Genomic DNA, 15,581 nt, shown 5'->3' on the forward strand with positions numbered 1-15,581 from the left:
GTATCTTTTTTTTTTTTTTTTTGCCTTATCGGGAAAGTCCTTCTATCACGAATCACGCCGCGGACTTAAGGCTCCCAACATTGCAAAGAGTTGTGTATTGGGAACGGAAAGTCAATCTCTCTGGGAGAAGTATCAAACCCACACTTCTCTTGTTTACCCAACAGATAACCGGCTTATGAAAATGTCACAACATATAATTAAGAGGAGCAGGGCTTCCAAAGGAGACTTAAAGATGAATCACCAGAAAAGCCAGCTCTTATTAGAAATAGAATAGAAACTCTTATTCATCCCTGAAAATCTTGCATGCATCAAGGAAAAGGGGGGGGGGAAGAAGGCCCACGAAGCAGCTTGCACCATTCAGACAAAACACATCCACAAAGATGCAGACACATTTGTAGAGAGAAACGAAACAGATGGACCCGGCTTGTATTTTGGCAGCAGCACATTTTTCTCCCTGTGCTATCAAATTATTTCCAAATAAAGTAGAATAAGGATCTTCTGTTCATTTTTGAACTAGGATATGACACCTTCAGAGAGGATGTCCCAATCTTGCCAACTGTTAAGACCTGTGGACTTCAATTCCCAGAATTCCCCAGCCTGGGAATTGAAGTCCACAGGTCTTAAAGTTGCCAACGAATGAAGGCCAATATATATGTCCAAGGATAATAATGTTGCAGGATCCAAACTGGGTTGGTCACTAAAGACAGGCAGTTCAAATGCTTATAAAGATCTACAAGAATTGGAACTACTAACGGTCCAAGGCAATTGGCGGTAGATAAGAGTCAATGGAATTCAAGGTGGGCTGGATTTAGATCTTTTGTGGGCACGAAAGGATGCCAGACTGATGACGTGCTTGACCCCCTCCCTCGGACCCAGCCTGGTCATTTCCTACACTGTCACTGCATCACAACAACACCCATAAACTGAGGACCACATAGGTTGTTAACTGACAAACAGCAGGTTTTCCCAGAGAAGGGGTGCAGGGAATTGAGGGGTGCTGCAGGCGAGCTAGCAACAGCAGCGGGGCGAGTCCTGGAAGTGCAGGCAGGAAGATGCGCTGGAGAACAAGATCTCTGGGACATTTCTAATGGGGCTTCTCGGAAGACCTATTGGCTTCCCCATTGACTTAGGGAAAGTGAGCAATGGTGACTGTGTGTTTGTGCAGACACCGCAACTTTGCAGACCAGCTGCAAGTCCTTCTCCTTCACAGCCGTCTTAATTTTGAACAGTCGCTGAATGAATGGCCGTCAATCGAGGACAACCAGTATAAACCGAATGAAACAGGTGAGTTTTAAAATTCATAACAAGAAAAAAAGGACATCACCTAAGCCAGTATTCAAAATGAAAAAAGTGTAGATCTGAACCAAGAATCAAACAGCCTAGACTCAGAGAGTGACTGGACGGAGGCAGTGGATAAATTGCCGGAATAAATAGTCTAAAAGTGCTGCCATCGCACTCCTGCCACTCTACTTAAAATACCGTTTAAATAAAATGTATAATATTTCTCTAGCATTTTGTGTGGCTGGAGCCAAAAGTAAAAACTTCAGAACCTAAAAGAGAGAGATTTTAAAAACGGGGAGATGAACAAATTTTGCTGTAAACTTTGCTCAGATTTCAGAGCTAATCCATCTCTCTGCCACTCCTTCATCCTCTCCTCACTATATCTGTCTGTCTGTCTGCAACATAACAGTTCTAAACAACGACAAAAGAAATTTCTTCTGAAAGTCTGCAAGCTAGGCAGCTCTAAGAAGTTCACTTCTCGGTAAGTCAGATGTTTCACACCAAAGCCAGTGTGGTCTATTATTCCACAAACTTCTTCAACTTCTGAAATTGGAAAAAGAATTCTTTGCTAAACTAAGGCCAAAGCATTCGGATTACGACTAAATCTCCCTTGACTTTCTCTCCAGGTATTCTACTGTACACTAGGCCTTCAATCCACAGCTCAAGACCTTGCAGAAGACCTGGCCACCAAGTGATATTTCTACTTTTTTTTTTTTTTTTAAAAAGCAGCCTATCAAGTTCATACAGGGCTTCAATATACTTTAGGTTTCTTTTAAAAAATCCTGCTGGACATCAGTAAAGCTCAGCTTGGTAAAACAGCAAAAGCTATGACTCTTTTTTTTTTTATACCTGCGATGCAGTACCAAGCTTTTACACCTGAAACATTAGTGGGCCTTCATAATCTAAACCAAGTTTAGAAACTGGTTAATCCAAACAAGACTCCTATGCTTTAAAAGTTCGCTTGTTTAAAACTTGGCATACCATGAACCAATTTCAAACCTTCAGCATTAAAACTGGATTTTTAAAACCAACTATAGTTAATTCCAAACCTTGGAAGCCAAAAGACAGAAGCTTCTGAATTTTGTTTCTTGACTGCACGGGTTAAGCATGGGCCAGAACATTTATGAAAATTCATTTCGGTCCACCTCATCCCAGACTACTATCTAAGATGACATAGCAACATTCTTCTTGTATATAAGACAAGGCTAAATGAAGCAGTGCGTAACTTTAAACACCACGCAAGCTCTGTTCCGGGCAGAGCAATTAAAAGTGTTGTGTGATTTAATGCTCAAATTCTACTTGAGTGGGAATTCAACATTTGAAACGAAGCATACCAACAGAAAGAAAAAAAAATCCCTACTTAAGAATCCTTTATTTCTAAAGAACCAATGGACCCAGAAGGAACATCACAGTAAGGAACATCGTGGCAAGCTGAGAGAGAGAGAACAGTCTCTCCTTAGGACTGCAGAATCAGTAGGAAAACTTCCCTGTTCTTCCAAAAATATTCAGCTCTGATGGATTCAGCTTTAGGGGCCTGCACTAGAGCAACAGGCTATAAACCAATTTATTCATTAGCTTTATGCCTTGGATAAAGCCACAAATTGCTATTTAAATGCCAGAGCTCCTAAAAGGGAAGCCCTGATTAAACTGCATGGAAATGCCAGAGAATTGTTCTTTCTTGACACAATTTCTTTTTTCCTGAATGAATGGAGGAAAGGTATCTATACGAGTTCTCACGAATGGAGTGACGCTGTCGGGATTTTAAACGTAATTATTTATTCATTGAACTTGTATACCATCAATTTCAACAAACTGACCAGCATCTACTCAATCTTTGTTTGGGTGTTGATATAAAAAGCATTAATTTGCCTTCGAGATTTTTTAAAAACCCACCGGATGTCTCAATTTAATACAACTGCTTTAATTGTTTATTTAACACAGCCACCTATTTATCCAGCAAACTACAGATAGTTCTCGACTAATTTAACAACTGCAGTGATTAATTTAGCAACGGTGGCAAGAAACATAAAACATAAAATTTATGTTGCTAAGTGAGACATTTGTTAGGTGAGTTTTGCCCTGTTTTACGACCTTTCTTGCCACCGTTGCTAAGTGAATCACTGCAGTTGTTAAATTAGTACCATGGTTGTTAAGTGAATCTGGCTTCCCCGTTAACTTTGCCGGTCAGAAGGTCGCAAGAGGGGATCACATATTCCCAAGACATTGCAACCGTCATAAATATGAGCCAATTGCCAAGGGTCTAAATGTTGATCACGTCACCATGGGGACGCTGTAATGGTCGTAAGTGTGAAAAATGGTCGTAAGTCCCTTTTTTCAGTGCTGTTGTAACTTCGGTCACTAAATGAACTGTTGTAAGTCGAGGACGACCTCTGTATGCCCCCCAAAACCCTCGCAATGAACTTAACAAACCGCCTGCATTTCTGAAACGGGGTCCTTAAAAGCAAAATTATTCTACCGATGACGAATTTCAGAGAAAGGGCTTTGCGTTCTGCGGAAAACCACACCATTAGCATGATCAAGGTGTGATTTTGAGGATAGTTAACAAGTGGAACCACAAAGCTACTTCCACAGCTGGTCCAAACAGTTAAGGGCTGGCTGAGACAATCCATCCATGCCGTGTACAACAGTCACACTTTGAAGATGTGCCTACAGATTAGGCCCGGGGCATGCCTCTGGAGAATTTTCCTGCTAGGCACAAAAGAAGTGAAGTTTGTCAAAAGCTGCCAATAGGGCTGTATTTGGAAGCCCGACAAAGAAAAGGAATCGGTTCTCCTTCGTCTTCCTTTCCAAACAAGCAAACATCATTAGCTAAAGAAAGACGGAAAGGGTGCAAGATTAGAACAGGCCTAGACTAGCTGATCTCCTTTGCTGGGATGGCAAAAGAGAGAGAGAGAGAAATTATGCATCCCATTGTATTCTCAGCTACTTGGGGGGGGGGGGGGGGAGAAAAGCTGCAAGGACAAAGGCCCAGCAGTGAAAAGGCGGATTTGTGCCATCTAAGAGGAGGCAGAAAACAGAAACTGCTGGGGAAACGGGCCTGATTAGCAGTTAAAAACTTGCATGGTTTGTGGTTATCTGCTTGTATCTCCAAAGCTTAAGTAGTTGTTAAAAAGGGCCACATCTTCTTTCCTGGATGAGATTTATTTTCAACTTATTTTTGTTATGAGATTTATCAACTTATTTTCCAAAGCACCAGAAGGCAAGAGAAGAAGCAACGGATGGAAACTAATCAAAAGAGAGAAGCAACCTGGAATTAAGGAGAAACTTCCTGACAGTGAGAACAATTAACCAGTGGAACAGCTTGCCTCCAGAAATCGTGGACACTCCATTGCTGGAGGTTTTTAAGGAGAGACTGGACAGCCACTTGTCTCAAATGATATATGGTTTCCTGCTTGAGCAGGGGGTGGAATACCTCCAAGGTCCCTTCCAGCTCTGTTCTGATTGAATCCTCAGAAAGTTATAGCACCTTCCTACTTCCCCCCTAGCCCTGGAAGTTATTCCATTTCTCCAATGGATTTCTTGAATTTCCTCTCCAAAAAGGGTCATAAATCCCCACCCCTTTATTCCTAATTCCAAATCTCTTTGAAGAGCAAGGAAATAACTCTTCACCATTCTACCCCGGAGGCTGGTCCTGCCAGCTCATGGCCCTCTTAATCCCGTTTTCCTTCAAGCTGGTTCATCTCAAGATCCCCTTCCTTCCACCGGTGAAGCAACCCCCTTTTCAGAAACATCAAGCAGCTTTCTCCATCTCAGCCCATGACCTGTTCTTACAACTATTGCTCTCCAGTTGTTCCTTCCTTCATCTTTTTGGCAGTTGATTCTAAAGCACCACCACATCTCCAGGATATCATTTCTGATTCCCCTCAAGATTCCTCACTTCTGTCCTTTTTGGAAGAAACTCTTTCGAAGTATAATCTTCTGAAGAACACCTCCGTTTGAGGCTTCCCAATATCTGTGGATCTTCCATGGGAGGATGCTTTAGCTTGTCACTCTTCTACCCTTTTCCTTCCTTCCTTCTGAAGGGTTTGGAATAGTGGGCTTCACTAGAAACCATCCCTGGATGGTGTATCTATACATTCACAGTGTTTTTCCTGAACAGAGCACTTCAGAAAGAGAGGCCAAGAAGGTGCAGAAATCAAACAAAGAGGAGGCCTTTTGATCTTTGAAGGATGTCTTCCTGAGGACTTTCCTTTTGGTCATGTCCGTACACAAAGTCTCTGAAATATATTCAGCTGCCACGAGAGAGCATTGTTCCCACTCATCTATAGCCTGTGGGAACATCCTAATTATTTGGAGATGGGGGAAAGAGATCAGGGACCCTCCAATTTCACGAAAAACACCCTCTCCTGAGGTTCAACCTACTCTTTTCCAGAGGGGCCACTTATTGAGGGGGTCCTCACATCATCTTTGGAAGTCTTCCATGTTTTTCTTTGCACCAGCTACTACTAATTTCTCAGGATCAGGAGTGGGAGTAGACTCTTGTATTTTATTATTTACCTTTTAAGAAACACAGAAAGCACCATTCAAAAAAAAAAAAAAAGCTTTCCAAAGCCCCTTACAAGTGCAGCACCCACTAATTCAAATGTCATTCCAGGTTTCACATCATCAAGCATTGAAAAGCCACCACAACCATTTAAAAACAAAACAAAACAAAACAATAACAACAGTAGCAATAGTAAGAGAGCAGAGGTAGTGCCAGGAGTGATAGGTGCCTTGGCTGCATTCCCAAACAAATGGAGCAACCCTTGAATACCTTCAGCATTGGCAACATCTCCATCAATCAATTGCAAAAGGCAGCTCTACTTTGGATCAGCTCACATCCTGCAATGAAACCTTTGATACCATCACACAACCCCTTCAGCCCGTCCCAGATCCTTGGGAAGGACTGGAAAGGTGGATAAAAATGCCAAATGCAGCCTGAACATTTGACAAGCCATAACAATACATTACATTTGTACGCTCCCCAATTCTCAATAACCCCACAACAATCCAAATTACAATAAAACATAAATAATAAAGAAGAAAAATAAACTTTCTCAGGTCTGCTTAGAGTTGCGATAGGGTTCCCTGTACCTCCCCAGGAAAGAAGGCTGGGCAGAAAAGTCAACCTTTGAATCCGCCAATCTTCTCTCGCTTCTAACTTCGGAGGGATGCCTTGAATCTATTCCACAGAGAGGAATCTCCCGGGACGACCATATCATCTAGCTGGATCCACAGGGATCTCTTAGAAGATCTGAAGCGGCATTTGCCATCACTGGAGTCCAGTGGCACCACTCAGGATTCTTCTCCCAAAACCTTTGGGTGGGGGGCACCTCTGCACCAGGGGACATGTCCAAGCAATCTGCATGGGAGGTTGTCCCCCTTTCAGAGTCTGCAATAGCATGTATAGTCTGTATATAGTATGTTTAAATATGTGTTATGTATGTGTACACTTTGAGAGCAAGCAACTAAATTTCATTTGTAATGTGTGCCATTGTGCCCACAGTAAAAAAATGACAAGGTTATCTATCCATCCATCCATCTATCCATCCATCCTTCCATCCATCCATCCACCCCCCCACTATCCCGAAGGTGGTTTTCCCAAAAGGCAACTGGACTTTCTTGGGTTTTGACCTTCGGGACCCCCATGGCCTGGATGAATCTCCACAGACGCCCCTCTGCTTTTTCTCTTGCCCCTTGAGCCCAAGACTGCCCCCCATTCCTGGGGGGGGACCCTTCTATCCTCCCACCTGCCCCCCCAGCCCAGGGCAAGGTGGGCAGCAGGGCCAGCCTGTCTGAAGCATCCCTGCAGTCCCAACTTGGGGGGGGGCACAGCATCGCCCAGGGGGTCGCCCCTTCCCCAAAGCCATGGGGATACCCTGNGCCGCCGGGGCTCGGCCATCACCATGCTGCCCGGGTGGTTCCCGCGCCTCGCCCGCCGCCCCTCGCCCGCCGCCGCCGCCGCCGCCGCCAAGGACGGAGAGCCGCCGAGGGAGCCGGAGGGGACGGGGACGCGCGCGCGCTCCGACGCCCCGCCCCCCCGCGCGTCACTGCGCGCGTCACCGCAGGCGGAGCGCGTCGCCCCGGCAACCGTCGCCCGCCAATCCGGCCGCTCGGCTCGGGGGGCGGGGCCGCTCCCGCCAAATAAAAGAAAAAGCCAGCGGGAGAGATTCCCATCGTGCCCTGCGCGAGGCAGCCCTCGCTCGGGGCTAGCTTTGTGAGGCGGGAGTGCTGCCATGCCTGGTCGTCGGAATCGGGCTTTTTTTTTTTTTTTGGCTTTGTTTCCCCCCCTCCCCTCTCAGCGAGGGGTCCCAATGGGTAGAAGGTCCTCTGAGAAAGCCTTCGATCCCAAGAATATGATCCAAACCCTCAGCGTCACGGACAGTCCATCTTCTCCCTCCGTGTTTGGTTCCCCCCCCCCGCTTCCCTCTGGGCTCGCGTTTCAGTTTGTTTGGGTTGACACGCGTCCTCTGGTCACGTTTTCACGTGCATGGACAGCCCGGTCTCAAACAGCGGACGCGATTCTGTGCGCCCCCTACTGGATGCCGCTCTTTTGGTTTGTGCGACTCTAGTCTAGCGACCAAAGCCCGGGAGAAGCCGATGTTGGCTTGGTATTAAACCAGGGTTTGTTTAGCTATGATCGTTCGAATCATCTGCAAGGGGCTGTGTTAAGACCACATATGACAGTCCCCCCCCTCCTTAATCTGCTAATTGGATTGTAAGTACAGGAAGTCCTAGACTCACAACCATTTGTTTAATGACCAGTTTTAATGAATTTCTGGTCCCAACGGTGGTGGTAAGTCGAGGTCTACCTGTAATCTCTGAATTGGATAACCCTGGGTCTCAGTGTTAACGTCCTGGAATACAAACTCGGGATCCCTTGGGATCTAAAGTGCCTGTCAACATAAACCAATGCAAGCAAAAAACACACACAAGTCTTGAAATCAGGTGTTGACCTGCCTGCTTTATTGCCTCCTGAGAGTGTTTTTCAAGGTGCATTTTGCAAGTCACAATGCTGACAAAGCTACTGTTGAATTAAATTTCCATCTTGAATAGATGCAACTATAACTTCAGTGGGATGACAAATTTGTAGTATGAAATTTTAGGATATGAGTAAGTTGTGAAGTTTCGGAGAAGGGTCACAGTTGTCTAGTTATGGTTGTTCAATCGCTGACTCTTTGCAAGTTCAATGTCCGACTCTTTGCAACCGCACGGACCACAACACCCCAGCTCTCCCCCCATCCTGTCTTCCAGAATTTGCTCAAATTCATGTTCATTGTGTTGATGACCCTGTCTAACCATCTCCTCCTTTAGAATCCTCTTCTCCTTTTGCCTTCCATCTTCTCACAACATCAGGGTCTTTTCCAAGGACTCTTCTCATCTGGTGGCCAAAGTATCTGAGCTTCAGCTTCAGTCTCTGTCCTTCCAAAGAACCCTCAGGGTTGATTTCCTTTAGGATTGATTTGACCTCGCAGTCCAAGAGACTTTCAAGTCTCCCAACACCGCAATTTCGGCAGCCTCAGTTCTTCATGTCTATGGAGATTCTCCTTCATCCAGGTCATGGTTGTCCCAAAGGTGTTTTTTCACAAGGCAACCCGACTTTCTTTTTTCTCTTTGAAGACGTTTCGCTTCTCATCCAAGAAGCTTCTTCAGCTCTGATGGATGAGAAGTTCTTGGATGAGAAGCAAAATGTCTTCAAAGAGAAAAAAGGAAGTCTGGGTGCCTTGTGAAAAAGCACCTTTGGGACATCAGTTCTTCAGCCTGTTTCGTTACAGACAATACCCCAATTCAACCCCCTATTCTAAAGCAAAAGAGCAGCTGGACTTCCGAAGGAATGTATCCTAGGTTTACATCATACCGTATAATTTACATGCCCCTCCATCCTGTCTTGATTTAATGGGAGAGACGCAGACATTGGCCAAAGGGAATGGTTGCCTAACAAAGCCAGCCCATCCCTAAGCTGCCGCTGTTCTTTTTGATCTTCAACTTGATCCTATAATTCACAAAAACAATTAATGGCTCTCAGCCTTTCTGACTCTTACTTGGGAGATTGCAAAACTCTTCCCAATTACATAGTAACACCAAGAGAGTGGTGATTTGGGACTTGGCTTGGGTGAACAAAAGACTACTAGAGGATTCTTCCGTTTAAGAAAAGTAAAATCTAATAGAACGTCAGGAGTATTAGGCATAGATTGCGCTCCACGTTTATATACTGGAAACTAAACACTAATGCCAAGTAGTATAAGTATTGCCTTGGGTTTAGCATTTTAATAAATAAGCAGCTCTTACTGTAATTGTGAACTGAACAATTCTGTTTTTAAATGCAGTTTTTATTAAAGTTTTTTTTTAAGAAAGATAACATACAAATATAAAGTACAGGAAGAGAAAAATCAAAGAAAGCTAAAAATTCAAGAAAGGAAAAAAAATTAGAAAAAAGATACAAAGAGATACCTTCTGATATTTACAACAATAAATATGGTTATTAATTTACCTCTTACTCTATGGTTACAACATAACTCTTTTCTTTCTATAATCTATCTAATCCAAACAAAAACAGTCATAAGTCCAGTTTTCCATTTTAAGCAAAAAAATTCCAGTCCACAATAAATGGAGATAGAACTGTTGTATACAAGCCAGAGAACTGTCCACTAATGGCCAAATAAATGTGATTAATAAATAAATATTGTATCTTTTTGGATCAAACAAGTCAATTTAGCCATCTCAGCAAGTTTTACCCTCTTCACCGTCCATTCTTCCATTGTATGGAGCACCAAATCTTTCCATCTTTGTGCAGACAATCGTCTTGTTCCCATTATTATGTACAAAAACAAAGTTCCATAACTTTTTTTCCAACTATTTGTCCATCAGTCCCAAAAGAAGACTGTCCATTAATACAATATTTCCCTTTTGTAATTTTAGTATCATTTTTTTCATAATTCATATGCTAGCCACTTTCCTGATTTATCTGCAAAATCATTTTTTAGCTTTATATAGCTGATATTTAAGCTGAACAATTCTAAAATACCAAGTTATTTACATATTTGTGATCCAGCCATTGACCTCTTTCCCCCCTCTCCCCCTCCCACCAACCATGTCAATTTCTTGTATTCTTTCATGCCATGCTTAGGTTTTCTATAATTAAAACTGACAGGAAGCCAAATCAATTCTTGGCAACAGCTGTTTTTGCCTTGTATGTATCTTAAAAGGGATAATTTAGGGTGAAGGGGTGGCAGGCAGTAACATTTATACTGGATTTTTGCATGGAAGAAGCTTTTCTTGCTCTCCCACGTGTTCATTTTCTCCGGGGAAGAGTCGATTCTGAAACGGCGAGATTCCTAGGACTTTTGAGGTGATTTTCAAAACCATCACACAGCTGGATGCTTAGAGCCGGGATGTCCAACCTTGGCAATTTTTAAGACTTGTGGACTTCAACTCCCAGAATTCATAGCTGGCTGGGGAATTCTGGGAGTTGAAGTCCACAGGTCTTAAAAGTTACCAGGGTTAGACACCATATTATTATTATTATTATTATTATTATTATTATTATTATTATTATTATTATTAGTTGGAAGGGACCTTGGAGGTCATCTAGTCCAACCCCCTGCTCAGGCAGGAAACCCTATACCATTTCAGACAAATGGCTGTCCAGTCTCTTCTTAAAAACTTCCAGTGTTGGAGCATTCACCACTTCTGGAGGCAGGTTGTTCCACTGGTTAATTGTCCTCACTGTCAGGAAGTTTCTCCTTAGTTCTAGGTTGCTTCTCTCTTTGATTAACCTCTAGTTTAGAAGGTTTTGCAAATTCATCTGCGACATGCAAGTTCAACATAACCTTCCTCACAGCTTGGGTGTTCCTCCCATCCTCATTAACTACTTTGCCAGAACGTATTGGCTTCTTTCAAGATTGGATCTGCAGCTTGTCTCCAGACACAAGAACAGAGGTGTGGTCCAAGCCAGTCTGTTGTGGGAAACAGCCAAACTGAATTTGCCTTCCGGTTCTGGTACTCTGTGACCAGGCCCTCCATGGCTTTTGGCTTGGCTATGGAGAGAATCCTGCAGGAAAAGAGGTCGTGGTATATTCCTGGGACTGTTTTAAAATTTGCGGCCCAGTGGGTGATCATCTTTATGTTAAATAAAGATGATCACCCACTGGGCCGCAAATTTTAAAACCACCGTCTGTTTTCCCGAAAAAGTGGAAGACAAAATACAGGTAGTCCTCAAATTACAACAGTTCATTTAGTGACAATTCAAACAGCACTGAAAAAAATGACTTAGGGCCATTTTTCACAGTTACGACCATTGCAGCTTCCCCAGGGTCATGTGACCAAAATTCAGACACTTGGCAACTGATTCTTATTTATGACCATCGCTGTGTCCCAGGGATCATGTGATCCCCTTTTGTGACCTTCTGACAAGCAAAGTCAATGGGGAAGCCAGATTCACTTAACAGCCGGGTTACTAACTTCTCAACTGCAGTGTTTCACTTAACAACTGAGGCAAGATAGATTGTAAAATGGGGCAAAACTCACTTAACAAATGCCTCACTGAAGAACAGAAATTTTGGGTTGAAATTGTGGTCGTTGTCCTTGTACCTACTGTGGAACAAAAGCAGGACAGCGCGGTTCCGACGTTCCCTTTAATTTTATACCTGGTTCCACAGACTTGGGTTTCCAGGTGGAGGGTTCCCACGTTGCGGTGGAAATAAAGTTTCTAATCCTGCTCCACCCACAGTTCTCCAGACCACATGGAGCTGGTTAGGTGATGCTTGCATTTCTCTCAACAATGATTTATTCGGTGATGCTTATACCAGTTGTTTTATTGCCTTCCCGATTTAGCTATTTTTGAAAGTTCCGGTGAATGAGCAACTGCAGAGTGGGATTAGTCAGCATGCTCCCCCAGAGATGCTTGATGCAACCAAGAAGCAGCTAAGAATAGTTCTTGCAGACAATGATATCCTACTGGTCTATTCATAAACCCATTCATTATTCCTTCTTCTCCTAGAAAAAAGGCCAGAGCATTTCATTCATTCAAGGCCCTGATCTGTAATTATTCTTTCGTGCTACCAAACTATCCTGAAAAATCCCAAACTTAAGTTTGTTCTGAAGCTACAATGCACACATACCTTTTTAAAGAAACATCTCATTTAAGTCAATGCCTTTGTTAATTTTAACTGTTGCTCAAAATCAGGGATCAAAACGTTGCACCTATCATCAAGTGGCTTAGACAAAATATTTGCTGTACTCTTTGGGAATACAGGGCAGTCCACCAAATAAACAGGCTTTCATTATGTCCACAGTACCTTTGAAAGGAAAAAATATAAAAGGCCACAGCTGCTTTTCCAATAGGGTTTTAATGAAACGTTTTCCCAATCAAAAATCTGCCATCTATTTAGGAAATGCAGCTATATTCATTACGAAATAAAAGGCGCCCTCTAGTGATACATGTTTCTTTTCCAGGATTTTTTAGGGTTTTGCAAAACTATGACCTCTCAAAAATGTCCTATTTTTAACCTCCATGAATATTAACATTCTTCAACAGTTTAGAGAGATCCCAACAAAGGGAAAGTCTTGGAGACTGCCTGAAAATTCTTATTTTCTGAGAAATTTCAGCCTAATTGTAGTCACATCCAACTCCAAGAAAACGAACACCAACACCCTGTGGTTTTTTTTTTCAGAAGAACCAAGTGCTTTGGTGTCTCACACACATATACACACAACTGCTTTGCAAAGAACAAATAAATCCTCCCGATAAAATTACACTGAATTTGCAAAGTAGGCACTGATCCTGGCTCTCTCCACATCCATCCTTTTGTCTTGTTTCAAACTTGGAAGCCCTCTTCGTTTCCAGCTGATGCCGTCACCCCACTTCAGCTTTTTTTAAAAAAATCAATTTCATCCCCTCGCTTTGCTGCTTTTTGCACCTGATCGCAACCTAAAAAACCTTTGTGTGAAACAGCTGACTTGATTTTTGCATGGGGCCACCCCGTGACCAGCAGCATCCCAAAATGTGGTCACCCCGTTGTGACAATGATTGATAAGACATGAAAAGGTTGCGGCTGGGGCGTTTTTTTTTCAAGCATAGCTTGTATCCTCTTTCTCCAAAATCAACAACAGATGATTCTGGACTAGCTAGGAAAGGAAAGCAACCAAGCAGCCATGTCAACACCAGCAACTCATCCAAGAACTTCACAGAAAACATAACAAGATGGGGAAACTGGAGGATCATTCAGGCTGGCTCCCATGGCTTAATCCACTGCAATTTGGCATCCAGAACCAAGCCTGCTTGTAATCATTTCTCTGGCTCCTAATCCCATCTCCCTCACGTATTGTTACTACTTTCCAGAAAACTTGGCACTTAGGAAATCAATGCACATTTCCCAATCTTCCTAGGAGAACCTGTCACAGATGATGCTGGCCAACAGATGCATAAAAAGGTGGCATTTGATAATGATCGCAACAGCTGGAAAAGGATAGTGCTGAGTGGTAGAAAACTGACCGGGTTAAGTATTTCTGTTGGCAAAGCAACATCATCAATGGCCTGCATTTTTACGGTTCACACCCATAACATATGATTTGCTTTTTGGGTCGTGCAAAGATTCCAGAAAGAGACAAAATTTATTTGAATCTCTGCACTGAATGGTATCAAGTGATGTCAAATATTGAACCGTTGAATCAGATGCTTTGAAATTTAAAGTCAGTTTTGGTATCCATCCATATATTGCACCTTCTTGCAGAGATTTTGGTGTACATCTTGGCTTCTGGGTGCTTAGGATATAATTTATGTTTGTTTGATCCTGTGATTTTTGCCCTCCCTCTTACAAAATGAAAGTAAGATCTGGTGTTATGAACCCCGCCAAAATCAAAAGATAAATCTATATATTGCCATAATTCTCATAGTCTCTCTAGCTGCTTGGCCTCACTGACTGACGAAGGAACTTCTTATAATTCAAGAAACTTCTTTCAAGCCTGAATTCCACAAATAAGCGAATTATTTTCCCTTGAGCCAATATCAATGAAAATGAATCCTTTACAAAAAAAAACCACCAAGTAAGAAAAGAACTGAAGTGCATTTAACTGTTGAATGACATATGTGTCATAATAAAATACTAGGGAGATTGATAACTGCCAAGAAGCAACTCTTGATGAGTTACTATTTCTCTACTACAATTAAATTTCTATTGTTCATATCACTCCAACTACTGCTAACAGGAATCCCGAATACCTTTGCTTTTGGCTAACCTAGGATTAACATGCACATCTGCAGACTCCAACATTAGGTTATAAGTTACTACCATTTATGTTCCTCAGTGTAGGACGCTGATAAATTCTGCTGAAGATACTCCTTAAGGTAAGATCAAGAGATTCCACTGAGAAAGACACAGTGCGAAAAAGAACCTTATACAATCTTCATCTGTTGTTGCTCTGCAACCAAACGTGTTTATTTCTTTGCTCAAGAAACCCAACATTTCATTCAGACATGCATAAGAGAAACATGGCAATAAGGCAATACCAAAATGCAGCAAAAACACCCAGACTGAAAACAGTGCAAAAGTCTGTGGCTTTTTCTAGCCACAGATGTTAGGGTGCCTCTCAGTCATGACATGAGAATATGAGTAAGACTCTTCAGATCAACCCCATCATGCCCCGGGCATTAACCAACCACAAGCTGTGCCTCACCTCATTTGGCCTGATGGTGTCATTCTTTGGCAGTTCTCATGACTGTCTGTCAAAATATGGGACACTTCTTTGCTTGTTTAGCAGAGAAAGCCAAGGGGAGCAATTACACATGTGCCAGTCATATGGGATCATGTCCAACCATGGCTCTTCAAAACCACCTTTCCCATTTTTTTTCTTGGTGTGTCCTTTTCATCCCACAACATTGCCTAATCCTTGAATGATCCGAATCTCACTGAGCATCACCATCCCATCAGGAGTTCCTCCCCCTGGGCATTGCTGCTTCTTGGAATTCTCTCCTCTCCAATTTTTTGGGATTTCCCCCCCCCCCCAAAAAGTTTAGCTTTGTTCATTTCTTGTTTCCACTTAGAAGGGAAAGGAAAAGGAAAAGTTCTAATCAAACTAGACTTTGGGTCTTTCAGAGGTGCTCGCAAACATTACACAATATCACAGCAACTCAACCACCGTGGCCATAGGCTTCATGCGTTCAACACTGGAATAAAATCTCTCAGTCCATGACAATGTAAGATGACATCACATGCACATATTAAAAGTTTTCGAAGCATTGTAGCATTGCACATGCATAGAACATCACACTGGCTTGTTGAATTTTTTAAAAAAGTTTTTCC

This window comes from Protobothrops mucrosquamatus, unplaced genomic scaffold (genome assembly GCF_001527695.2).
Source record: "Protobothrops mucrosquamatus isolate PMUCROS unplaced genomic scaffold, P.Mucros_1.0 scaffold97, whole genome shotgun sequence".
Taxonomy (NCBI): Eukaryota; Metazoa; Chordata; class Lepidosauria; order Squamata; family Viperidae; genus Protobothrops; species Protobothrops mucrosquamatus.